The sequence below is a fragment of the Fringilla coelebs genome (assembly GCF_963513975.1).
Source record: "Fringilla coelebs genome assembly, chromosome: 7".
Taxonomy (NCBI): domain Eukaryota; kingdom Metazoa; phylum Chordata; class Aves; order Passeriformes; family Fringillidae; genus Fringilla; species Fringilla coelebs.
In genome coordinates, this window is record NC_140035.1 from 33380004 (window position 1) to 33406298 (window position 26295).

The following is a 26295-nucleotide window of genomic DNA, read 5'->3' on the forward strand; positions in this document are numbered from 1 at the left end:
GTAACTGCTGTTGGAACAATTCAGACTTTCCCCTAGAACAGGAAATTAAATCTGAAAAATAGTATATTCCTTGTATTCTTAACAGTTTGACTATTCAGTAACTTACACATCATATTTATTTTGAAAAGCTAATTTTTCATGTAGTTTTGCTAGAGATTCAATGTGCAAAGAGATTTCACTACATAAAACTTAGTGTGTGTTCTGTTCATCTTCTGTTTGGTCCTGTAAGTAGGCAGTGGGTTTTTTAGCTTTTTTTCATTCAAAGACCTGGTAAGGCTGAAGGGTGCATTAGTTTTATTCCCCCAATTCTCAAGATAGATGAAGAAGGCAACAGTTGTAGTAGTAAGAAGCTGGAGATGGAAAAACAAGTAACCCAACTCAAAACTTCCTTGCAATCATTCTTTAGCTAGAAAATTCCAAGAGCAACAAAATTTATTTTCTTAGAGAGTTTGTTTTTTTTTTTCCTTCTTGTTCATATGGAAATTTAAGAGATGAACTATTGTTCTGTGCCCCAGAAAATGGGTTAAAGCAGTGAAAATTGGTTTAGGTTAAGAACTTGTGCAGGGATCAGTACTCCCCTTGCTTCATTTTGAACACATTTAAAAACATTCTGTGAGATGTCACAACAAGTCTGACACCCAGCTTTCTTCTCTTCAGCAGAGGAATCAGACCCATAACCAAAATTTCACAAAGCTGTAAGAGCTGAGAGGAAAAAGTACCTGGATTGGGTAAATGCACACAACCATGAAGCCTGTAAGGGACCAATTCTGTCCATTTTTCACATTGGTTCATTGGGGACTCTTTCCTTTCAATCCCAGCAGTGAGAAATGAAGGTGTCTGCTGCAATGCATTCTCTACTGCAATTCTTATCTCCTTGCAGCCCTGAGTGCTGGTTGCCCAAGTATTTTGTACCCTCTCTCTGCTTTCAAATTATTCTGTTTCTAATGCAGAGACTGGCTTTTGACATCAAAAGCATTTAGCAAATTAGAGTGCAGCTCCCTGAAGCTAATTCTCCCATCATAATTCACATGGGTACTTAGAGTCCCTTGCACAAAAAGACCAAAGATAACTAAATTGACAAAGGCAGCGTTGCTCTTGAACAAGTCCTTCCACTGGGCTAGATCTCACCTTTGCTTAAAGCTTTCCTGTAGCAACCTGAGATATTTACATTTACAAACAGGTAGTATCTCCAAATAATGTTTGAATGGTAAATGTAATCAAATGGGAGACAGGCAGAAAAAGGAAGGCTTTTACATGGAAATGTTACTATATGAGCTGATGAGATACAGCTGAGTTTCTTGTCAGAAAAAGAAAAAAAAAAGAACATAGTTTGTGATGCAAATACAGGGATAAGTCCATTCTGTTTTCAGTGGAAGTTTTTATTTTGCCTAGTCGTTGATCAGCATTTGAAGGAGCTCTTCAGCTCCCTTTCCCCCCCCATTGCCTCTGTTGGGCACTAGAGGGACCCTAGACTTTTCCAACCCCTGAAAACATCCCAGCAATGCCGAGGCAGGAGCTCTGCCTTTCCCGGTCACCTTAACCGAGGCGTTTACGAGGAGAAAGGTGGGGAAAAAACTGCTCAGCGTGCCCACAGACTGCAAATATGCCACCGAGAGTAATGTGCAAGGGGACCGTAGCCATACTCCTTTGTTTCATTAACCTCAGTGGTGCTCGCAGCTCTTCCCATCATCAATAAAATAAAAGCTGACTTTGTCTTGACTGCTCTGATTGCTCAGCTAATGTGGTGACATTGGCGCCAAGGCTTGAGTCATTGTGTTTTTGAGAAATTAAATGTTTCCTTCCCCCGTCTGAAGTGATGCCAAATACCTAGGCTGCCACTACTGCATCCCAATAAACTCTCAGGAGAGCAGTGGGGAATTGTTACTTAACTATATAGTAAGAGACAAAGTACTGACACAAATTCCTTTTCAAACAGCATTCCCCAGACACAGTTTCAAATTAATCTGTTCTAAAGACAACTATAGGCAATTTCATTCCTTTTTCTTTTAGTAGGCAGGCAAAAAATCCTCTGTATTTGACTTACCAGACTTCCTTACAGGGGTCCATCATTCAGCATCTCAAAGCTCATGGTTTATGAGGTGATGCAAGTTTTTTTTTTTTTCCTTTATACAAAAAATTTTTCCCCACAATCACTTAGTGGAATGATGCTTTCTGATCTCTGCATGAATATTTCTAATAAAAGTATGTGCATGCATTTTTATATTTCTAACATGAATTAAAATATTTTTTCTGTCTTAAAACATCTAGTGTCAACACTGCTGCTGAATATTTCATGTGAAGTATAAGGTAATTTGATTAGGTAATTATCTCAGGGAAAATGGTGACTGCCATTATTTTTCATCATCTTTCATGATTGTTTAAAGGAGAGATGCAACTGAATGACTAACTTCTAAGACTCACCTTCTCTTTCTCTCTGTCTCTCTCTGCAGGCTGCTGCTGAGCTGCATCTGAGCTTGAGGCATGGATTCTGTGTCACACATGGAATATTCTGAGCATGTCTCTGGTTAGTTACACCCCACTCTGATCTCTAGGAATGTTTATGGACACTGCACAGTTTATTGTACATGTGTCTTTCCATTAAGACATCTTTTCATCTTTTCCATGATAGCCACTGCAGTGTTTGCGTCCAATGAAAGGCTGTCATTCCTCCCCCCTTTTTTTTTCAATGTTGTAAGCTTTAAATTAATCTAATTTCCATTTGGATGAAGATTAACTTTTTCTTCTTGGTCAAGTCAACTTCTCATTCCCTCTCAGGGCTGCTTCTGATTAGGCTTTATGTTAAACCTGCATTCACATTCTCTAGGTGGTGAGAGGAAGGGAAAAGTTCCTGTGCTTGTGGGGAGAACTCCATCAAGGTCTTTGCATGGACGCCTAGGCCTCCAAGGAGAGGTACAGAAAAAAAAAAACCCAGCAGGAGAAAGGCACTGAGGCTCTTCAGGGTATTGCAGACACTGGTGCACGTGCCCTGAACCAGTGAATTTCCTCCTGGCAGCCTGGGAGAAAGACTGACTGCAGCTAATCCATTTTCTCTGAAAGCATCTCTGGAAGGATGTACATCACTGATGGTGAGTAACAAGCAGGGAGCATGATGCCTTTGTCACCTTGGCAAAATCCTGCTCCCTTTGCATGGCACTGATTTACAGATGAAATGTGAGAAAACAGCAGCGGTGGGAAGTTCTCTCAAAACAGCTTGAGGAGGGCTCAGGAAAAGTACTGGAAGAAATGTTTGTAGTCCTCACTCTTTTTAAATGAAAATTTCCTGATTTGCAAATACATAAAAATACTTAACAAAGTAACCTGGCCTTCCCAAGTCACTTCATTAGCACTGACATACCCTGAACATGAAATAGACATAGAAGTTGCTGAGGGTATTTCTTTGTGAATGAAGAAACAGACGCAAGGGCGGGACCTAGGCTTTCCTGAGCTGCATTTGGACCCCTCAGTCTAAGACACACATGGCCCAAATTACACATGTGAAATCTTCTAGATAACCTGCTAAAGCCCACAAAAATACCCAAGTGCTCAGTACTCCCAAAAAATCACGCTTGAAAGCAAGCTGGCTACCTAAAATTAGTGACATTTGGGAAAAAATGTGGATAACTTGCTCACAGTGATGCAGCAAAACGCAGCCAAACTGAATTTAATGTTTAAAGTTTTACCACTGCAGTATGGGTAACAGTGTGCACTCTAGGTCCCCAAATATATTTATCTTTACTGAATCCAAATATAGCACCTTCAAAACATTATTACAGGCTAACACATACATGGCGTACTCAGAATTTTTGGTACAAGATTCCAACAGGATGACTTTTGCAGTCATGAATTATTAACAAACTAAAATTTGCTTAGGGAAAGAGAGGAGGTAAGAAAGCAGCATTTTCCTCTTTCATCTCCAGCCCAGGTGGGTTGGGATGGCGCGGTTCTGGCTGTAACAGGTGAGATGAGCTGATGCTGTAGCCCTACCACAGTGACACTGTGGGAGGAATGACTTTGGAGTATAGCGACTGTAATGGACACCCTGAGGGGGACAGTTCCGTGCGAGAATGTGGTAAGTGACATAGTAATAGGATATCTTTTATTGCCAGATTCCAGGAAATGGCTGGAAAGCCCGGCCCTACGAAAGCAGCGTGGAAGTGAGCAGCAGCACGGTGTCTGAGGGTGTTGGAAAGGGGTTTTTTCACCGATCTCACTGTTATTTGCTCTCTTTCTCCAGAGGAAAAGGAGGAATTAGACTGAGCTGGACTGAGCCGGACTCGGCAGATCCAAACGAAACCAGGTGAGGGGCTTCCGGGAAGGTTTTCCACCAGCGGCAGGGCAGGGCAGGGCCGGACGCGGCGGCACCGGGCAGGCCCGTGTCTGGGCGCGGGCTGGCTGTCCCGGAGCCCGGCTCGGAGTCTCTGCAATGCAGGGGCCGGGGCGGGGCGGAGGGGCCGCTCCTCCACCTCCACAGGCGCGGGGGCCCTGCGGGAGCGGCGGCGGGGCCGGGGCGGGGCCGGGGGCGGGTCCCGGGGGCTCGCGGCGCGCAGGCGGCCGCGTCCCGGCGACAGCCCCGAGAGCGGCGGGGCGGGTCGGCTGGAGCCGGGTACCCCGCGTCCTCCGTGTGCCCGTGGGTGCCGGCAGCCGCCGTGGCGCTCAGGTAAGGACCGTGCCGAGCCCCGTCGGAGGAGGAGGAGGAGGATGAGGGCCGGGCGGGGCGGGGGCGCGGGGCCGGCGCCGTTGCGGAGTGCAGGGAAAGGGGGGTGGGTGCGTGTGGGGGGGGGGCAGCCGCGCGCGCTTCCCGCCTTGCGGCTGTCGCGAGCCCGTTTGGGGGGCACCCCGCTCCTGAGGGTCCGTCCGTCCGTCCGTCCGTCCCTTCTTTGGGCCCTTCAGTCCCGGAGCCGGACCGGAGTTCTCCGCGGGTCGCCCCCGCCCCACCTCCCGGAGGTAAAAATGGAGCGGGGCGGCCGCCCGGTAACGCCCGCTTTGCCTTCACGGGGGCGGCTGCGCTGAGGGCTCAGAGCATCTCCGGGCTGTAAACCCCTCCGGGGGATGCCAGCCTCTGTCCTCTGCTGCCCCCACCCCTAAGCTCCTCTAAGGGGATCTGGGCGGCTGAACAAAGAACGTTGTGTGAGGCGAGGGCTGTAAGCGCTGTTAATTTGCATCGGAAGGGGGGGGGGGAACCTCACCACCTAAAAAAATGATTCCCTGTGTTGCATGGATCAGGGAGGGAAACAGCCGTGCACGGGAGCCCAGCGGCGAACAATGCCTTTTTATGTAGGAGAAAGTGATGTAAAATGTGCCTGGCTCAGATGGCTGCAGGTAGGAGCCGTAGGCGTGTGCTGCGCTGCGCTGCCGTGCTGCTGCACCCAGCCACAGATAAACCGTGCTCGCCTTCATCTGTCCCGCACCCATTCAAAGGAGACACTCCGACCTGCCCTTTGGATAAGATGTGCTTTATGGAGCACCTTCGGGAAAGAAGGGGGTGTGCCGCATGCCGGGAGAATTGCTCTCCGTATTGAAAGATACCAACCTGGTCAATTTCCCTGGGTTAATCAGGAACTTTCGGTTTTCCTCCCAATAAACATACTCTCTGGTCGTTTTGGTGGGTTTTCGTGTAGGATTCTTCCTGATACAGAGGTGTAGGTTTTCACTTGTAAATGAGCATTAGCATAGAGAATATCATTTTAACATAGCAATTAACAGAATAGCAATTAACATAGCATTAACATGCGGTAGAATGGGATGTATGCACACGTATGTTGCAAGTCGTACTAATTCTAGGTCTCTAGCATCAATTTTCATAATTTGTCATGTCCCTCTGGTCATGCCAATAAATCATACTCCATCCTTCCTCAACAAATCGCTTGCTGTCCAGCATTTGTGCTGCTTATTGTTCAGAAAACCTGTCCCTTTTGTTTTCAGAAGGGTTCTTCCATGTGAGATTGAATCACATATTCTGTCGGTTCTGTTTCTTCCCATTTTCTCCACAAACCTTTGCTTCCTCTCCATGAAAGAACCTGTTTCTTTTCACCTGTGCTGGTTTAGACCGTCAGGGATGTCTGGACTACAGATCTCATAGCCATAAGACTCAAGAAGAGGCTCAGCTACAGAATGTATTTATTTTCAATAGCTTCTTTCCCTTCCCTCCTGACTGGATGGCGTCAGCATTGCCTGGGAAGAGAATGTGCTGAGAGGGCATGGCATAGTGAAGTTGTCCCTGCCTTACGTCATAGATGATGAAAAAGTGATTAATGAACAGTGAAAGACTGGCCACTTCCCCTGGGTGTGCTACAGGCTCCCTTCAGTTAGGGTGAAGGCAGTCCAGTTAAGTTTGTGGATGGTTGTTCATTTCTCCAGCTGATATGCACAAAGGAGCCCAGACTCACCCGTGTAGCAGCTAGGACTGGGAACCACCAACGCCTCACTGTCTGTTTCATTTGCAAGACACTGAGGGTGCACTCAGCAGTGGGCGAGACCTCAGTCTTCATGTGGTGCCAGTGTCCTGGAGCTCAGGCATTTACAGGTGAGCTAAAGTAACACACTGAAAATAACCCCAGCGGCTTATTGAGGCTGTTCTGCATGGTAATGAAACATGCAGGTGAGCCCTGGCACAGGGCTCTGGGAGGAGGGATGATCTCAGCAGTGGAGCATGGTGCCATAAATTCTATCTCTTCTCATCTTTTCTTATCTCATCAAGGGACAGGATTTGGTTTTTGGAACTTTTCAGTTTGTTGCACCCATATTGCACATTTCCTGTGGGTGTTGAGAGAAGCCAAAGAGCTGTCATCCTGAGAATTAGGAGTTGCTGTTCTTCTGTGGAGAGTTTTAGCACACTGGAGGGCAGGTTATTGTGCTTATAATGCAGTTTGTTACGTAAAGCAGCAAATGCAGCCTTGATTTAGAGGACTGATGTAATTATTATGGTAGGTTATATCATACCCACTTAGCTGTGTTCTTTAATATGTGTGGATGATAAAGGAATTGTTGTAATTTAATGACCCCTGAGGTGCTGTGCCTAGGCAGGAGTGATCTGATCACAACAGTCCCTAAATGAATTGCTGCATTCTGTGGGTTAAGAATTCCCCTGTTGCCAGATGTTTTTTCCAGAAGCATACCTTTCCTTTCAGTCTGTCATGCTCCTTTCTGTACACGTTACCCTTTGCTAAACCATATACCTAAATTCACAGAGGAAGCATTTGCTATGTGTGCTGACAGAGTGGGCTCTGGGCCCTCCAGCACTGGCACTGTGCTCACTTAACAACTGTCTGTGGAAGTTGCTAGAAATGTCTAACCACAGAAACAGGGCTGAGGCCCATTGCAGATTCTGCTGGGCTGTTTCAGCTTCACCTCCCAATGTGGCATGTCACACACATGTGTTGGGGACAGGTTTGTTTTCTTAATGGGGTTGGAAGAAGAAAAAGAAGTAAAAAAGAATTGAGGTTGTGAGGACTTTATGGTGGAGGCTTTCTGAAAGTCACCTTTTGATTACTAATGTCTCTAGAAAGACACAAGGTACAACAGAGCTTGTAACATATCTGCAGCAGATGAAGGATCTGAAATCTGATCTGCCATGGTGGGACAAATGATAATCAGCTTAAGAAAGGAAAATAAAAGCTCTACTGGTGCCTAAAGCCTGAGTTTCTTGCAGATCTTTTGCCTACACTGCAGGCAGTGGCTGTGCTGAGAACTGATCTGGTAAAACTTCTGGCACACAGACAAAAAAAAAAAAATCCACCCCTTGGCTTTATTTGGGTTTCAGAAAAGGCATTTCTGGCTGCAGGACACTGGAAGCTGAACTGAAGCCTTAACTAGGAAGGAATTAGGGAGTGTTGCACTTAACATGCGCACAATAAAGAGCAGAAATTCGGAAAGGTGTAATAGGGGTCCTGAGACAAGGTGACTTCCCAAGGTCCTTTCTAAACTGAGTTTCTGAATATCTAAATATTTTGGGTTTTGTGCTATCTTCATGTGTGCACCTGATGAAGAAATAAAGGTATGTATGAGCTGATATGTAGAATTGTTCCTTAAGACTCATGGATAGTTGTTTTGATCCATCTGTATTTATTCAGTTCAAACACATGCTTAATTGTGCTTGAAAGTCAGCTTTAGGCACGTTTAAAAATTAAGCATGTTTTTACAGAAAAGAGAATGTTTTTTATGAAAGGAGAAAGAGGATAAATTCATAGTGTGTGGGCTCTGTGTTGTAAGCCCCCTGATATTTAGAGATACCAAGTACTTCCAGACAAAGCATGGAGATGTGCAGTGTTCTCTAAGATCATGACATGGCTTATCTCTTCCCAAACACACGTGCACATGCTAAGGCAGAGTATGGGTGGGTCTTGACATATTTAGGGTTGATACTTTTTCTTCCATTCTTCTGCATCATGTACAGGTGTGCTCATCGGCAGCACTTCCATACTGCATCTCAGTTAATAAGAAAAAACAGCATGAGACTTATTTCCATGGGTGGAGCTGATTTAGAGGATTGGTGCTGGAAAACAGAGATGGTTTAAGCTGCCTGCCGCAGTAAAGGGAAAAGCTTTTATTTTGTGGAAGGTTTAATAGCAGGTTATGCTACTAAACTATACAAGGGTGTTTCAGAGGGACGTTCAGTGTGACATTTGTAATTGCTTTCTAGGTATCAGAGGAAAGAACTGATGTATCCATGGGGTTAATTTGGATTGTTGTGGCCACATGGGTTACTGTACTAGCTGTTAAGAGGATTTGAGGTCTTGATTGACCCATTTTACTTTAACACTAATTGTTTGCTGTAGCATTAAGGAGAAAAGATGAGCTAATCCTTATGGTTTTACACTCACTGCTGTTTTTCCCTACAGCAGTCTCACAGATGAAACTGATCTTTGTTCTTTTGTCTTGACTGGGGAGGTGGCAGAAAGGGATAGCAGGCATCAGCTTCGGAGCGCTAGTGTTTGTACTCTGTATCCTGCATCTTTGTTAGGGTGCCGGTTTGAAAGGAATTATGGTGAAAAGGTGTGGCTTGGTCAATTCTCTTTGTTTTCTGCAGTCTGTGAGACAGGTTAGTGCTGGTTGATAGGCTTGACCGGTGTTCTGATACGCTGTTTCTCTTCTAGCATTTTTAAAGTTCACGTTTTTCTAACTTTCTGTGATGTAATGAGACTATTTATTACACCACAGAAACAATTTATTTGTTTTTGCACATGATGCTTCCAGATAAAATATATTTGTGTTCCATATAGTATAAGGGAGACAGTGGCCTTATTACAACCAGCAGGGTTAAGTGGTGAAAATCAGAAAATCAGAAACTGTGATGAGTTCATTGAATCTGTACCTGACTTGCACCATCTGGAAAGAGACAATGCCATTTGCAGCTCTGTTTTCTGATTATTGAAAATCTGGGGTACTTTTTGCCATCAGGGAAATAATCAGTTTACACCTAACAATTCTTAAGTGGTGGATTTGTAGGTAGAATTAAGGTCTTCTAGCAAATTTTCCTCCTTCATTTAGACTTGGCACTCATGGGTACAAGGAATTGAGGAATATTTATTGTCTTGTGTCAAGCCCCCAGCAAGAAGTAGGACGATTTCTTTCTTTTAGTACTTCTAATAGCTCTAAGACAGATTGCCGTAGCTTCCAGTGAGTTGAGTCTGTGAAAAGTTACTTTTCTCTCTGTGAAACTTGTCATTTTATTTTCTGAGAGAGTTTTAAACTAAATTTCAATAGCTGTTTGCGAAATTAGCTCTATTTTAAGCAATGCAACCTCTGGATAAACAAGAAAAAAACCTCTGAACAAACCAAACCCAGTAGTCCAATCATGTCAGCTAACTTGGCAGCATTTAATTATAGGACCTATTGATTCAATTAACCCTATGTTTTCACTTTGTTTTCTGGAGAGGATGATAGGGGCTGGTTTCTGGTTTAGAACTAGGAATGGTCAGTTCTATCTTTAGGAACATAGATTATCTCTGAGGGCAGCTGCTTGGCTATGCAAGACTTGCCACTTTTCCTGAGGTTCTGATCTTGGATGAACAAAGCTAGGAGCTGTCTCAAAATGAAAATATATTGTGAAGGTTCTAAACAGAGTTTGGGATGTGTTTTTGAAATCTCCTACCTTGGTCCAAATTTGATCCAGAGACGAACAGTAGAAAGTGCTGTAGACATTCAAAAGTGGCCTGTGTGCTTCCCTGCTGGGCCAGAATCCTGCATCTGCTGGCTGTGAGCAAGGATGGATTGGCCTCCTTCCCTATGTATCTCAACCACAGCTGTTCCTGGAGGAGCCTCAGCTGAGTTTGAGGTAAAGTTTCTCTCCTTTTGTTCTCCTCACTTCGTGTTGAGGATATCTGAACAACTTGTACAGCAAGGGCAATTGCAAGGTGCCAGACATTAAGTGCAAGGACACCCTTTTCCCTGGGAAGGCTCAGAGTCTTGAGAGGGACTGTGAGGAAAGCATTTTTTCTGTGTCTGCTGTGAAATGGGCTGAAAGTGTGTGTTCAAAACCCTTTGACTTTAAGGAGGGTTCAAGTGTGGATTTGAATTCTGGTTAGCTGGAAATCTGGTCAGCTTGTTTTAGCTAACCAGATCTTCTCATGCCGAGTTACTCTGTTTTCCACAGCAGTCCCTCTGTGACTAGGTCTGAGCAGATAGATCTGATCCCCTCATGGGGACTTTGGCCAGACCCAAGGCCATATGCTGTGCCAGAGCCTACTAATGTTAACATGCTTTTACTGTCCCCTGGCTGATTGTTGGACAAAGAGACACCACAGTCTTCTAATGCCCCTGCCCAATTCTTGCAGCTGATGTGTGATGTCTGAGGTGTGCCTAGGCATCCCTTCCTCTTCTGACCACCTGGTATTGCTCAGACAGCAAAGCTTCTCCTTTTGCTTGAAGTGCTGTGACTGTGGCTTGATGACCAGCAGCTGGATGTTCATGTGTAGGTTTCTGCTGACAGAGGACTCCTGCTGACATATCCCTGGCTGCTGGTTCCTGATGTGCTCTCAGGTGCTGGGCTGCTCCTCCTGCAGGCTGTGTTACAGGGTGTGCCAGGCAGGCAGCCTGCCCTGCCTGTTTGCAGCAAGGCTCTAGTCATGCGTGTAGGCATTTGTCTGCTTCCCTTGAGTATGCTGAAACTCATACTGGCTTTTGTTTCTATCAGCAATTAGAAGATTGTTCAAGGAGGCTGAGGAAAAAAAAAAAAAGCCAAGGGCTCAGAAAGGAGGCATGCAGGGGTGGAGCTGGATGATTTGCAAAGGAGGAGGACAGACCTTGCTGAAGGGGTGGTCTGGATGGTTGGTCGTTCATATCCCATCCCTCTTGTCTACCTGTATCTTGGGGTGGGAGGGCATCAGAGATGAAAGCAGCTGTGATGGCCCTAAGCTGCTTGGATCCTATCCTCCTTCAGTGCTCCTCTGCTACCTGTATTACAAAATACATAGTGCAGGGAGGTAGCCACAAGAATAGAAGGGATATTTCTGAAATAAGAATGTCAGCTCCTCCAGATTTGTATCAGAGTTCTCGATTTGCACTGTTAGGGCAGTGTTTGGGCCAAAGGTTCCTCACAGCATGCTCAGAACATACCTGGAGTCAGTGTCTGTGTTGCCAGGAGTCCAGAGCAGACCCAGGTATTTAGGGTTGTGGCTAAGTGTGTCTGGAAGCCAAAATCTCATCCTGTCTTTGCCCTTCCCAAGAGAAAAAAACCCCAGCTAAGAGTAGCCAGCTGCACCCTGTCCCCCGCCTTGGCCACTTCTTTTTGCCTCTTAGGTACCAATCATTATCATCTCTTAGGCAATAAATAGGACAAAAGTCCCTGAGAGAAAGAAAAAAAAAATAGGGAAAATCCTAACCTCCAACAAGAGTAATTAAAAAAAAAAAAAGCAAAGCAAACAAACCCCTGTGTGTGTGTGTGGAATGCTTAATAACCTGATTCATTCCGTAGAGCAAAGGATAGAGTGTGGTAAATAAGCCTTCATTCCATGTTGTTCTGCAAAGTTAAGCTTTTTAGGCTGTAGAGAGCTGGTTGTGCTTCTGAATAAAACACAGCAGAATACTGAATCTAAGTATTTCTTATTTCTTGTGCTGTCTGTTACAGCATATAATAAATTTATGTTTAAAATTTTAATAAAAGGCATTTTCTATTACTGAAAATTAATATATATATATATAAAACTTTATACTCCACGGGTTGCCAAAAATAGCAGAAGTGATTTATAGAGAATACCTATAGTCTTTTAATTTAGATAATTTTTAATGGTGTGCTACTAGTGTTGCTTAAAACATTAGCAGGATTTTGAATGCAGTATTAAAAATTCTTCTAAATTTACCTTTCAATACAAATGGTTGAGAATGTTTTTTGTGGAATGCATTTGGGGAAAAAAATCCAACTGTATGCACTGAGAATGACCTTTAGTACTCTTCTCTGAGCAAAAAATGCTGAGTTCACTTAGGCTTTTTTTTCCCCCTTCACTTCTTTTGGTCCCTTGTATGCTTTGAGCATCACTCTTAGCAATAAATGGAATTAATAATTTGTTGCAAAGTTCCAATTGATAATTACAGGCACTTGGAAATTAGAAACACATTTCCCATTTTACCATATTTATGATATTGATATTTGAGATGCTGGACTGTGTGTTTAATTTAGATGGCAATGCTGCTATCAGGATGCCAGCAGTGACCTGCATCATTACCTGCAATTACCAACAGGCAAAGTCAGGCCTTTCCTGCCAGCCAGTCCTGCAGACCATGGGTCTGTTCAGACACTGACCTTTGGGTGGGTGCTGACTTGTGAAAGTGCTGCCAGTGTTGCTTGATGTGCACTGAGCAGCTGTAATTATGGGAACTTCTGTCCTTTGATTCCTCTGGACTAAGTCTTTGAACGCTGTATTGTGAGGTCAGGCTTTGTGACACTTATAGTAAGTAAGTAAAATCTGCTGAAACAATGCCTTATTCAGTGCTTTGAAAACTTTTCAGGAAGTGATTCTATTTTTTTTTTTTTTTTTTAGCACACAGAGATTTATACACTGCTATTTATGAGAGACTAGTCCTTGACTGTAATTAATTTATTTTATAAAAGATGCTGCCAATGACAATATTTAATTGCTGGAAAGTGTGTACCACTCTGAGCCAGCAGATAAAAATGCTACTGGCTATTTTAAGGCAGATACTCCTTCTTTTGGGTGGTGTCAAGAATTTTCTGTTTTATTCCAGTGATGGGAACAGAGCAACTTGGTGAATGTGCAAGCTGTACTTAAAGTAACTTGTTTACCCTTTAAATTAAGTGTTTTAGGACTGAATTCTTTTACCACCTCTTACAAGCAGGAGGAGGGAAAAAAAATATTGGGCAAAATGAATGTGTTTCATACTTCAGGGCATGAGTCCATGTTTACTGTCAGGGTCAGAAAGACTTCCCTGCAGGTTTGGCATTATGGAGCTTTCCTCTGAAATACCTCTGTGGTTGGCACCAGGTGATTTCCCCTTACTGCTCTGCCAAACTCATCTGAATTTAAGTACAGACGTATCAGTTGCTTGGAAGATTTATTTTTGTTCCTAATTTGTTTTATATGCTGATAGAAGCTGTAATGTTATTTTTTATGAAGAAGATGGAATTTTCTTCTGCATTTTAAGTTATTCCAAGATTGGTCTCAATGACACTGCTTATTCCAGTGTGGAGTGGAATAAGTGAGTTGTCTATATCCTAGGATGGGGAAAGAATGAATATTTTACCTCTACTGTGTGTTTGTGTTTTCTGTAGCAGTGTTTTTGGTGCCTTTTCCTTGCTTGCCTAAGGGAGAGGGAAGGTAAATGAAAAATGAGCTTTCCTCCAGTGAGAAAGTGATCTGTGGGCACATTAAAAAGGCAGGAAAAAGGACATCAGAGAAATGTGCTATATTTTCACTTGAAACACTAGCTATGGAGATTTGCTTCAGCTGTTAGAGGTAGGTTCTGAGCTGACAGGTCAGTAGGAATAGAATTTGCCTATTCCAGCAGCTGTTGAACAACAGATAAAAAAGAAGTGGCTATCTGCTTATATTCACCTTTTTTACTATCCAAGCATGACATAATTTTCTTTAGGATTCTATTCCTTTCATGCCTTTGCAGTTGGAAAATCTGGTGGATTTATCTGCCCTACTGCTCTTACCTGCAGGCAAAGGTTGATCTAGATTGAAGTGTAATCCTCCTAGATTAATGAATAAGCCCTGCCCCCTGTCTGTGTCACTAAGAAGATGAGTAGCTCTTTGAAGAATGTTTTGAAGCTTGTGAAAACAATTTCTAGCAGAAACTTGCATTTTAAAAGATATTGAAATATACAGATAGTAAAATAAACAAGCAAGTAAGTGTGCCTCAAGAATAAAGGTACTATATCTCTAGTCACTTGTTAATATTTCCCTTTCCGTGATGGATTTACTTTGTAGCTGAACTTGAAAATCCTTCACAGCTGCCACTGGTGCTGGGCAATTTCCCCTTCCAGTGTTGGTCTGTCTGTGTTTATCTCTTTCAGTTTGTTACTTTTCAGTTTAATCACTCATTTTGTATTGAGACATAGCTCTGGGCAGAGCTGCACACAGCTACGAAACCTGCTGCATAGATGAAACTGTGGAAAAGGAGCATGAGATATTCTTCTGCTGGATTTTATTTTGAAATGAGATGTTGCTTGTTTTCTGAGGAGCATGGGATCGTGGCAAGACAGCTGTGGGATGAGCAGTGCATATGAACTTGCTGGGGCTCTGGGATAGTGGTGAGAGCTGCTGGTGTGTCCGTCACAGGTGTGCTGTTGCTTTTGGCTTTAGGTTGTCCTGTGTGCTTAGGTCTTGATCTCCTGTTGAACTGGAGAAGCTCTTTTGGGCTTGGACATGATTTGTGTTGCAATTTTCTGGGCAAATTCTAGCTTTGTCTCTGTATCCACCAATAAGTCAATCGGGGCCTGTCATGTCCCCATAGGCAGTGAAGGCCTAGGGTGGCTACAGACTGTGCTGGGGACTGATGGGACAGTGGCTCTTGGGGGTACTTGGGTGCCCTACACCAGCAAAGCAGATTCCTTGCTGCTGGGCAGAGCAGGCATTTTTGCCCTGTGTGTCTCTGAGCAGCAGCTGTTTCCATTTCGTAACCTGCTAATTCCCAAGCACAGATGGAGCATCCTGACTCTGTAGAGTTCCCCAGCACAGACTGCTTTTCCATACACTGGAAGGAGTCACAAGAGCTTCTGTCTTTGCTGTAAGAATGAGTTTTCCTTGTCATGTTTGAGAAATACTGACACAATTTTTCTATGCATGCCACTGACCCTGTTACTTGTACATAGCCAGTCTGAAACATTCCTGAGAACTGACTACTGCAAGTAAACAAATAAATATTTTCTGGATTTGGCCTGAAGAGAGATAAGGTGGAACTGAGATACAGGCTGTGAGATGTGCCTGCTGAATGCTATGGCAGCAGAGAGAAGCTTGTCTCTGCCTGACCTTGGGGGGAGGAGATGGGAATGTGGCAGGTGCTCTGCGAGAGGAACCTGGTGGAAAAGTGCTGTTGAGTTTCTGCAATTAATTGTCACAAATGGCAGCCAAACAGGGACTTAAATAGGCAACTAGTGGCTGCACCAGTGACAACACTCAGCTGGACTTTACAGGAGGCTGAGATGAAGCCCAGGGGTTGAAATGAAGCCCATGGTGCTAATTGACCTTTCTGCAGGATGGAGGGTAAGCAGCTGAGAACATGGGGAGTGATGTATCCCAGGAGCAAAAGGATGTCCCAAAGACAATGCCACTGATTTTGAAAAAGCACGTCAGGAAAACTGAATCTACAGATTTGAACAGACTTGTTACGGGCTAAAGTCTGTGATCTGACTCTAAATAGCAGCAATGTTTTCGACCCTCAGCCATGGGACACTTCAGGGGACGCTTTGTGGTACCAAGTTATTTGGGCCAACAGAACACTGGCAGAGCTTTTGTGTCCGGGGGCAGTGTTAGCATGGCACATTTGGCACCTGGAGACTGGTAAAGGAGGACGCTTGTACCGCCTTGACAGTCACATTGGCCCCTTCTGCACCACCACCGAGTGAGACACAACGTTCTAATCATAAGCTTGATGGGGCTGTGGAAGGAGAACTGGAGAATGGCCCCTTTGCCCCTGATGCTTTTGATCCTGGGGCAGCCTGATCTTTTCCACCCCAATCTGCATGATCGATGGGCAGCAGTGAGAAAACAAGCTGCTGCAGAAGGGGATGTGGATTTATTGAATGCTTTTCTGGTAGTTTACTAGCCCAATCAACCACCTAGATGGAAAGGCTTGCCTTATGGTATCAGAAAAGAGCCTGCACCAGCAAAGGCAGCACTGCATCCCTGCTCCCTGCACATGGCAGGATTTACCTGGGGAATGGAAGAAGCATGACCAAGATGAACTGTATCCTGCTGACTCCCTGCATTGTTCTCATTGCTTCTTGTGATGGATGCTCCTGTAATAATCCTGATTTGAAAGTTGTCCTCTCAAGCTGAAATTACACAAAACCATTAACTCTCTTCTATATTGCTTATTTTCAGTGTCTGTCTGTAGGCAGAAACATTCCTTTGTAATTTTGTTTCCCAAGGTTCTGTCTGTTAAATCACTATCTCCATTCATGGGAAGGATGGTTACCAGTTATTGGGTGTTTTGATCTGTCTGCCTGTTCATGGGGAAAATAAGCTCTTGTGAAGTCATGTTATCTTGTGGAGAGCCTGGGCAAGCTCCAGTGAATGATGTGAAGGAGATAAATTATAAAATGCTAAGGAGTTGAAATGACACATGGTACATTTTACTTCCTCACTGTAGCTTTTGTGTATTGCTGAAAACAGTGCTGTGTAAACGTTACACGTTAAGCTCTAGAGAGGTGGCAAACCGATGTTACATGTTTTCCTCAATTTGGTAGGTTGAAATATATTTATGTTAGGATTGATACCTTTTCCACATGTATTTTTGCTTCCACCCTGTCCTGGTTTCACCATACAGGTGAACATGTGAAAGACATTCAGGCGTTCAGCACAGATTTTTCTCTGCTTTTGTAGACCTTGGAGTACCTGTCTCCGTAAAGACTGATAATGGGCCAGCCTATACATCCAAACAGATGATTTTTTAATTTGTAGGGAAGTGCTGTGTCATGGGTACTCCACATTCCCCTATGGGACAAGCAGTTGTTGAATGAGCCCATAGGACTCTCAAGTCCATGTTGTTAATATAAAGTCCATTTTGAAAATAAAGTTCACAGGATCTAACCACACTGACAGGTTGTGTTGCTCCCTGAAAGAAATCAAATTACCCTGGTCGCTAGTCTTGCTTAGTACATTTTAAATCACCTGTTTTCTGTATAAATGGTACTATTATAAAAACTGGTCTTACTTTGGAATTTTTTTTTTTTTTTTTTTTGTGAAGGACACAAAGCACAGGGTCACAGTGAAAATGTTGCACTTCCTATTAATAGTCAGAAATAGTCCTGGCACTGTCTATTGGTGATAGTCACAGGGACATATGTGTGGTAATAAACAGCCCTTCTAGGCTTTCTGCTGTGGGCTCTGAACTTTGCTGTGCTCCAGCTGACTTGCTTGCAAAGAAGCCCTTGTCTGTGTCTTTAATGAGGGACTTTCCTGAGGTAGAAATTGCCTTCCTTGGAATTAGGGGAGGAGGAGTGATGTGTATTGTGAAGAAAAGCTAAGCCAGGAAACACCTGGTAACCAGATGGCCCCTAGCATGCTGCATTGTACCCACACCTTCATTAAGGATTACTTTGGCTGTCTCTGGGTAATAGATTTAGAGGTTTGGGGTCACAAAGAATTAGAAAATTGTAGCCAGTTGCAATTAAAGTTATTTTTAGAGGACAAAGAACTGAGCTGAAAGCTGAATTAGAGCTACTTGAAATGTTAGGGCTCAATATTAGGGTGGTATTTTCTAGGTGACTGACAAAGTAGCCCGTGCACTCCAGTCAGAGGCACAAAGCCACCCAGGGTGGTGACAGGTGGGCTAGAGATGGCAGAGCTGTGAGCAATGGCAGTAATGTGCAAGTGACAATGTTCTGCTTCCTTAAGGCAGCTGGCGTTAGCTACTGCCCTCTGAATATTCATGTGTGCAACAGATAAATGTTACTTTGACTATTAGTAGAATAGAACTGTGGTTTTATAAGCCTGGCTCAGTATCTAACACTTATGTTCCACCTACATTTAATTTTGTTTTGTTAATTTTGTTTTGTGCTTCCCCATCAAAGTGCCTGCTGTCCAAAAAAAGCAGACTCAAGCTTATAAACTTTTCAGGTGAGTTATAAGAATATTAGTAGGGAAATAGACATCTGGGCAGAACAGAACACACCACCATTTTTTGTGTTGTTGACCACTTGGCAGCATTGGTGGCGTGTGGGGATCAGGAGTTCAGGCTGATGCTGTGTGGTTGCCCAGAAGTGAGCAAGAGAAAGCTGCTCCCCCTCCTACATCCTCAATACTCATGTGCTTACCCCAGCAGGTAAAAAGAGCATGGCAGTACTGAGGTGTGTGGGTGTGTTTTGGCTGTCTCGCAGCTGCTCTGGGAGATGCTGTTTCTTGAGGGAGCTGCTCTGTGAATAAGTGTAGGCACACGGTTTGTGGTGACTGGGAGTAGGGCTGGGCCAGCCTCATCCCCATTGGGTGCAGCTGTGCAGGACAGGTGAATGCTATTGAAGGTAACGAGCCATGGAGTGCCCAGGGGCACTGACCAACCACCCAAGGGAACAGAGGGCACACAGGTGCACTGCATCAACAGGAGGGCATAAAAGGTTGGGCTAAAGAACGAGGAGGGCAGGTGCCTGAAGCCTTCTGAAGTGGTAAGGTGTTGCTCTTTATTGGCTGAAGCTTTCTGAAATTGTGTGGTGATACTCTGTGGCTGTCTCAACTACTGTATGTGCTGTGACAAATAACCAGATCTCCTGGTGCTTGCTGAATATGGGCCTCACTGATACTGCCTTGCAGCTCATCTGCTCATTGCCCTGCCTTAAAACATCTTTAGCTGTCTTGGGAGAATAACACATGCCAAAGAAACTTTGCTAGTCCAAGGGCTGTGGAAATGTAGGCTGCCTTCCTTATAAACGCTTTGGAGCACCTTTAGGAAGTTGGAAGGTTGTTCATTACTTTCATTCTCATTATATTGGTGCAATAATAAGGAAGTTGGAAGGTTGTTCATTACTTTCATTCTCATGATATTGGTGCAATAATAAGAGCATTGCTGGCTTTTATCCTGTTTATTCTTTTGAGCAGCTTCTTTGCAGAGTGTATCTCTGTCAGTTTCATGTTAAAATGTTTGTAAGCACAACTTAAAAACACTTACCAATGGAACACCAATTTGATTACTTGTTAGTGTTGATATCAAAACTTATTGTGCATTTATTGTAGTGAGTTCTGAGCAACCCACTTAAAAACCTTGCTTTATGTATTGCTTCAGTTTTTAAGTCTGCATCCTGTGGGGTTGGTTCCACAGCTGCAATCCTTGTTAAAGACAATCTTAACTTCCATTACACAACTGAAGTGTTTGTATTTTATTAAAATCAAGCCAATGGTACTCTACCAGATGGTATGGGGCAGCTACATAAATATGGAACAACTATCTTGAAAGGGTGGAGCAAGTTATTGGTAAGACTTTTCATTTTCTTGTCTCTCTGGATCTGAAAGGCTAAAGGCAAAAATATTCTTTTGCTGTGTGTAGATGGTGTCTTCAGCCAGTGACAACCCCACAGCAACAGCTTGGAAAAAAAAGCAGGGGGGGTGTGCCTGAAGGATTTACTGTGCTGCTCTTGGTTTTCCCTTGAGAAGTGCCCAGCTGTCTTGAAGTTGAAATTAAAATGTAAATCCTAAATTAGGCATAATTAGGGTACTTCCTTTAGACCATGTCTGATGCAAGCAGCTTTGGTTTTGGGAGTATGCAGGTTTTTACAGTGTTTGGGCAGTGAATGAGGGAAAGGATGATTAGCAATAAGTTGGGACAAAAACCAGAACATGAGTTCTTTTTCCCCAGGAGTCCTGCTGCTAACAGTGTGTAAATCTGATGAAGATCTGTGTTTCTAAATGCACAGAATTACTGCTCCAGTAATGCATTGGTTTTAAAGTGAGCAGAAGGTTGGGGTATGGGTCTTTCTGTATTTTGTGTGCATTTTGCAGAGTTGGAATGGGGAAGTCCTGGGATGGCTTGCCTTGGTAGAGGCTACCATGGGCCTGCCAAAGGGCTAAAGAGCTCTGTGAATTGGGTTGCAAGGTGGCTTGCCTTAGCTAGGAATATTTACTTTGTCTCTGCTGGGCTTGGATTAGTCTTGGAAGAAGCACATTTTGCAGCAACATTTGAAGTGGTAACACGGGCACAATAACCTCATCTTTGTTAAAGAGCTGGAGTTATTTCTACTGTGTGGAACTTGCTGGAGGCAGGAGCATGTATGAAGCAGTAGAGAGAGTTTTGGTTGGAATGGGCTTGGGGAAGCAGGCTGGGACTCATTCCCATCTGGAAGCTGAGTGGCTGTGGTGTTTGTTATTCTTCGGTGTTGGGGTTTTGGCAGCTGCTTTCACACTAAATCAGCTGTTGAGAATCTTGTAAAGGTCTATAAATGCCTCTGTAAAGGTGCTTAGGGCTCTCTGCTTGTGTCTGACAACTTGAGGCTTCTCTTCTCTCTCCCTCTTTCTCCCTGTCTCTCTCTTTCTTTCTTACCTTTTTTCTCCAGAAGACTTGTGGTGTAGTGTAGGGGATGTTAAAGACAAAACAGTTTCAAGACTTCAGACTTATAACCAATTAATAGTAGTAATTATTGTTTACAACATTACTTTTGGTAGGGAATGTCATGAAGTGCTTACTGAGATGTCTCATACAGACATTCATGGTCTAAAGAGGTCGTAAATTGTCTTGAGTTTTATGGCTAAGACCGACACAATTTTTCAGTCTAGAAAAAGACCTCTTTCAGCCTAGCTTTTAAATAGTGTTATGAAGTGGTCTTGTGTGTGATATAATCGTGGTCCTGTACATTGATGTTTACTTTGATGGGTCAGAGACATAAATAATATTATAGCAGTGCTTTAAAATAGTGCTTTTTCACATTGTTTAGCCTAATATATTAACTAGGGAGGCAGAAAGCAAAGCAGATGTTTGTTTTCCCTTTTCCATACTGAAAAAGCTGTTGTTCAATTTTGGTTTTGCCACGTAGATTTTTTTGTTTTGGTGACAGCTGGTGAAATCATGCTGTTAGTCAGATGGAAAAGTGCATTTTTATAAAATGTCATTTGAGATACTGGAAAATGCCTAGCTGGGCTAATGTTGTCACTTATTCTAAGCTAATAGCTTAGCTACTTCCTGCTATATAGTCATATAATGGTCTACTTTAAGTCCTGTATTTGTGAATCTTGAGCTATGACTCAGGGATTTAATTTTTCTTTTCCATTTGGGACAGAGACTAAAATAAAGATGATTTTCTACAAGTGAATCTGACAATTTTGTAGAGAATTACTGTATTTCTGTGAATGTTTTAACCCAGCTCAGTCCTTTACTGGAGAATCATTCCTGCTTCATAATGCCAACTGTTGCTTAGAAAAATTCTTCAGGAAGTCTTTTTTTCCCCCCAAAGTGCTAAGGATATTAAAAATTTCTTACAGAACTGATTTGCATTGCTGTGACGTTCCCCAAGGTATTCCATACTGATCAGCACTGATCCTTTTACTGATTTGCAGTAAACTTTTAATTGTACATCCTTACTCATAAAACTATTTGTGCATGTGCATCTATGTGTGCACATGTATGATTCCACTGAGCTGAATGGAACTTAATATACAAATACCACTGGAATCTAATACTTGGATTGTGTTAAACAGAAACAGTGTCAACAGTAGGGATATGACTGCCAATACCTGGGAGCTGTCACCTGGACAGTTTTCAAGTGAAATATGTTCTACCTGCAATCAACACTACATCATTCAGCTTTGCACTGATGTGCATGAATCACTAAACCCTTCTGCATGCTACATTCACATGCCATGATAACGGCTCCTGAACATACAGAAAAATTCTGAATAGGAAGCTTTTCCTATGGCATCAAGGACTTATGCAGTAAGAATAATATACTGCTGTATCAAGAAATGTAAAGAATGATAGAATAACCTGTTCATGTCTTTTGAAATATAACAATCTTTATGATCAATTGACAAGAAAAGAACTATTAAATAATCTTATTAGATTCCTAAGTTTTACCCCACTTGCCATGCTGAGATGGTTTCTACAGTATAAATTGATAAGTATGTCCTTAGTCCTTTTCCCTCAGTTACTTGGTTGTATGAATCATAACTGTGAGAATCTTAGATGGAATAAATAGGTTTTGTTTCTTGTTCTGTAAAGGGGAATGTTCTGTGTTCTGCTTCCTGATGCAGGAGAGGCTGGTGTCAGCACTGGTTGTGAGGCTCAGGTTCTTGATTGCCAGCTTTACTCTCCTTAAGGAAGGGAGCTGTCATGCAGAACTTTGCCAAGGGCCCTGGATATCAGATTTGGTCTGCTATTTCACTATGGATTCATCTGGAGAGCAGGAAAACAGGAAAGAAAAGTGATGATATGTAATCTAGAGCCTGTTTCATTCATTGAAAAGAAGTATGTATTATTAATTATCATCTCCCATTGAAAGAGCTTCTGAAGGCAGATTAAATATTGTGGGGAGCTGTTGTCTCCTACTGAGACATTCTTTACCTAGAATCCTCAGAAGAATTAAAGTCTGCTTTATATTCAATTGGTAAAAGTAGTACAGCATCCATTTTATAACAAGCCTATTGCTTTCATCTATTCACTACAAAGCTTGTGGGAGGGACAGTAGTAACTTGGATGAGATTGTTAGTGATTTTTCCATAATTTTCTAAACTGTCCTACAAGTGAGCAGCATGGAAACCTTGCTAAAAATTATGGCAATTACTGATGTATTGGGATTTATGAAGGGATTCCTTGCAGAGCAGGGACAACTTGTAACAAAATTAATGGCCTGCCAGCTGTAGATCTTTTTTTAAAGGGAGAAAGTGCAGATGCTTCAGTGTCACTTGTACATTATCACATGTAATTTGTATGGTGACTTTTGGGAAGGATGAGGGATACTTCCTACCTGTTTAGACCATGAACACAAGCTGGCAAACTAATCTAAAAACACAGGTATGTGAATATGCATGCAGGTGAGCATTCATGTGGGTTTTGTTCTGTACTCTTTGAAGCAGCAGAAAGAGGTTAGTTTGTTCTGGGTCTGAAACTGCAGTGTTTTAAAGGTAAATGAAATTTCTGTTCACTCTTTCTTTATATGGTATTCTACAGTTAAGCCTGGATCATAATCTCTGGAAGTGGTTTTTATGAGAGTTATTTTGCAGTAAATCAACATGCTTTATAAATCTTGATAGTGGAAAGTCACCTGCTCTAACACAGTCAATCAGGATTTACTCTCTAGGTGTAAGTGAAATCTGCACCTGAATTACTAATTGATGGACATTAGGTAATTTTTAGTTACTGTATCAAAGTTTCATTTTGGCATTTTCCAGTCAAAGATAAAATCTGGTTTTGGGTGTTTTTTCCCAGTTGTGATTGAGGTCTTTCTCCTTTAGCAAAAACCAGGTATCTTGTGGCATCAATGCCAGCCTGTTCATTAGGGATAACAAGGAGCCTGTGCTTGTAGTCTGTTGCAGGATTAACACCTTTTCCTGCTCTTCAAACAGTGCACACCCAGCTGTGGCACTGTCCTTGGAGCTGTCAAGCCTTTGGGGCAAAACTCATCCTTTGCTCAGAACAACCTGTGTTAGGAGAAGATCTCTGGGTACAAACTTCAAAATTCTATGTGTATTATAAAAACCACAGGTTTCAGTCTTCTCTGAAACTGACTCCTACATATGCAGGCAGAACTATGTTGATGCCAAGGGATCTAGAGAGGAAAGGTATGCTTGAACTAAGCATTTTGCTTGTGTTCTGTGGTCCTGGACTCCTGTGTTACTGTCTGAGGTAGGTGGTTGTGTGTCTCTGTGGGCAGGCAGGGGACTGCTGCCTTTTAGGAGAAACAGCAGTTCATGGTCCCTGCGTCCTCCAAGGATGTCTGGGTGATTTTGTTATTTCCTTCATGGTTCTCATCTCAAGAGTATTGTTGTGGTGCAGGTTCTTAAAGCCCTAACACTCTTCCCAGACGCACTGGTGATAATACCATGCACTGTCCAGGTACCTGTACAGACTTCCTGATTCATAAATGTTCATTAGTTCCTATCACGGACATTGATCACATAAACCAGCTCCAGTCAGCAGCTGGAGCCAGATTTATGGGGGGAACCAAGTCTCTCTTTGAGCACAGGGCACACAGAGGAGAAAAGGGCAGGTCTTAAATCAGTGTGTGATTTAATTGTTTTGGTTTTCTTGAGGCCTTGAAGCAATGCAATGCAGGTTTTTTGAAGCTGACATAACAAAATACTGGGATATGCTGCCAAGTCCATGTGGGTGGAGAAAAAAAGGAGGTGTTACTGATTTTTATAAACACTTGTGTTCTCAAGAAAGAAAGAAAAAAAGGATCAGACTTTCCCAATGGTTCTTTGAGAATGTAAATGCCATGAGTATTTTGGTTAACGGCAGAAATGGCATTTCCTGTGCTGTCTTTATTGCTCAATTGCCTTGTCCTAGTTACATAAGTTGTAGTTTATCAACTGGAGCAGATGCATAGAAAACCAGTTGGAGAACTCTACGAGTCATACATCACTTTCTCACAATTTCCAGCTGATTTACTCATACTCCCAGTTGCTGTGAGAAGAGAGCTCAGATATTCTGCATCAAAGCCTTGAAGTTGCATCCTTTCACTTGTAAACGAAATATTTTTGCCTTGTATTTGATGATATATAGGTGGAAAACTTGAAAATTAGCACAAACATCTATTGTTTTCTACAGAGACAAATCTCAAAAGTTTTTAGCAATTATGCGGCTCTTTTTCATCCTTGATAAAACCTTATTTCTTGCAGCGGTTGCAAGAGACAAATCAATTGTCACACTTATGTTTACACCTTATGTGGTGAGGGATGCTTGTCACCAGCCTACATAAACCATTTGCTTTACAGTGGTATATTGATCGGCCCAATATAATGTTTTATTTATTTAACCAAATCTAAAGAAGTTACTTTTTATCAAGAGATTCTGTGTGTAGATGATTAGTCATGACAGATGTGTAAATGACCAGTGTTCAGGTAATTTTGAGTTCTTTAAAAGAGGGCAGTGACTTTTAAAATATTTGGCAGGGCAGAGTGTGGCCTGGAAGTGGAGACTCTCCAGTGGATGCTTACTTTGATTTGTAGGAGAAGAGACTTAGAACTGTCTAGACTCATAGCTCTGTTTGCTCTCCATTCTAGGCCTCTTGCTAGGCTGATACAAGATGGCCCTCTAAAGATGCTGAAGTTTTTATTAATCTTATTATTGAGTGCACTCTACATTAAGAGTGCTTTGCTGTTCAGAGCTCTGAGATGCTGCAGAGGTGGGGCAATAATACTTGAAATAGTAATGACCAACTCAGTTCCAGGCAATCAAAGGAAGGAGATGTTGGAAGAAAACAAAGTAAAAAATCTAGCCCCAAATGGAGCAGAGGACACTGTGTTTAGAATGGCAGAAATGTGGGAATCTGTGAGGCTCACTCCATATTGTATGTCTATGTTTGTGAGGGCAGGGATTTAAATTGTGTAGTGACTTTAGTGAATTGGGATGTGAATGGAGAAACATGCTTGGTTTTGCCTGTTTTTGTAAGCTTGACCTGTACCTGCTTGCTGGTGGAAGCTGTTAGCTGTGGAGCTGTTGATCTCAGCAGCAAAACCCCAGATTAGACGTTGTACTAATCACTGGACCAGGTAGTGGGACTGCTAGGTCTTGTTTGCTTAAATTGGCTGGGTAGTGCCTTTCAATCAGTGGCACTAGAGTGAATAATAAACTCAAGATGTGTCCTGGTATCTTCATTGTAGGCCATAGGTCTTACAATGTAAGTTATTAAATTACTATAGATGAAACACCAGAGAGATTGGTCCTTGAGTCCCTTGGGGACTGCGGAATTGCAAATGAACTCCTCACAATTTACTTAATCAGAGCATGTATTTATTTTTTTCAGAAAGCCTTCTCTTGTGACAAAAGTTCATGGAGCGGCTAATTGGAACAAAGGTGCAGCTGGGACTCTCAGCTGCCTTCCCAGAGTAGCAAGATCCTTTTGTGCATTTCTGTGCCAGGTCTCTATGATGTACTGATACATATTTATATATGATATACTGTGAGGAATTTACATTGAACCTCTGTCAGGGGCAGATGGGCCCAAAACTCCTCAGCGCTCACTATGGAGGAAAACTACTG

At 42.8% G+C, this 26295-nt stretch overlaps 1 protein-coding gene across 5 annotated transcripts in view; it reads left to right on the forward strand.

Moving 5' to 3' along the window:
• The first annotated feature begins 4562 nt into the window (after positions 1-4562).
• Positions 4563-26295, forward strand: part of MAP2 (microtubule associated protein 2) — a 219796-nt gene continuing 198063 nt past the window's right edge. For all 5 annotated transcript variants that reach the window (XM_084209753.1, XM_084209756.1, XM_084209758.1 and 2 more), the window contains exon 1: positions 4563-4657. The gene's annotated coding sequence lies outside the window, so the exon portion shown is untranslated. The remainder of the gene's footprint in view (positions 4658-26295) is intronic.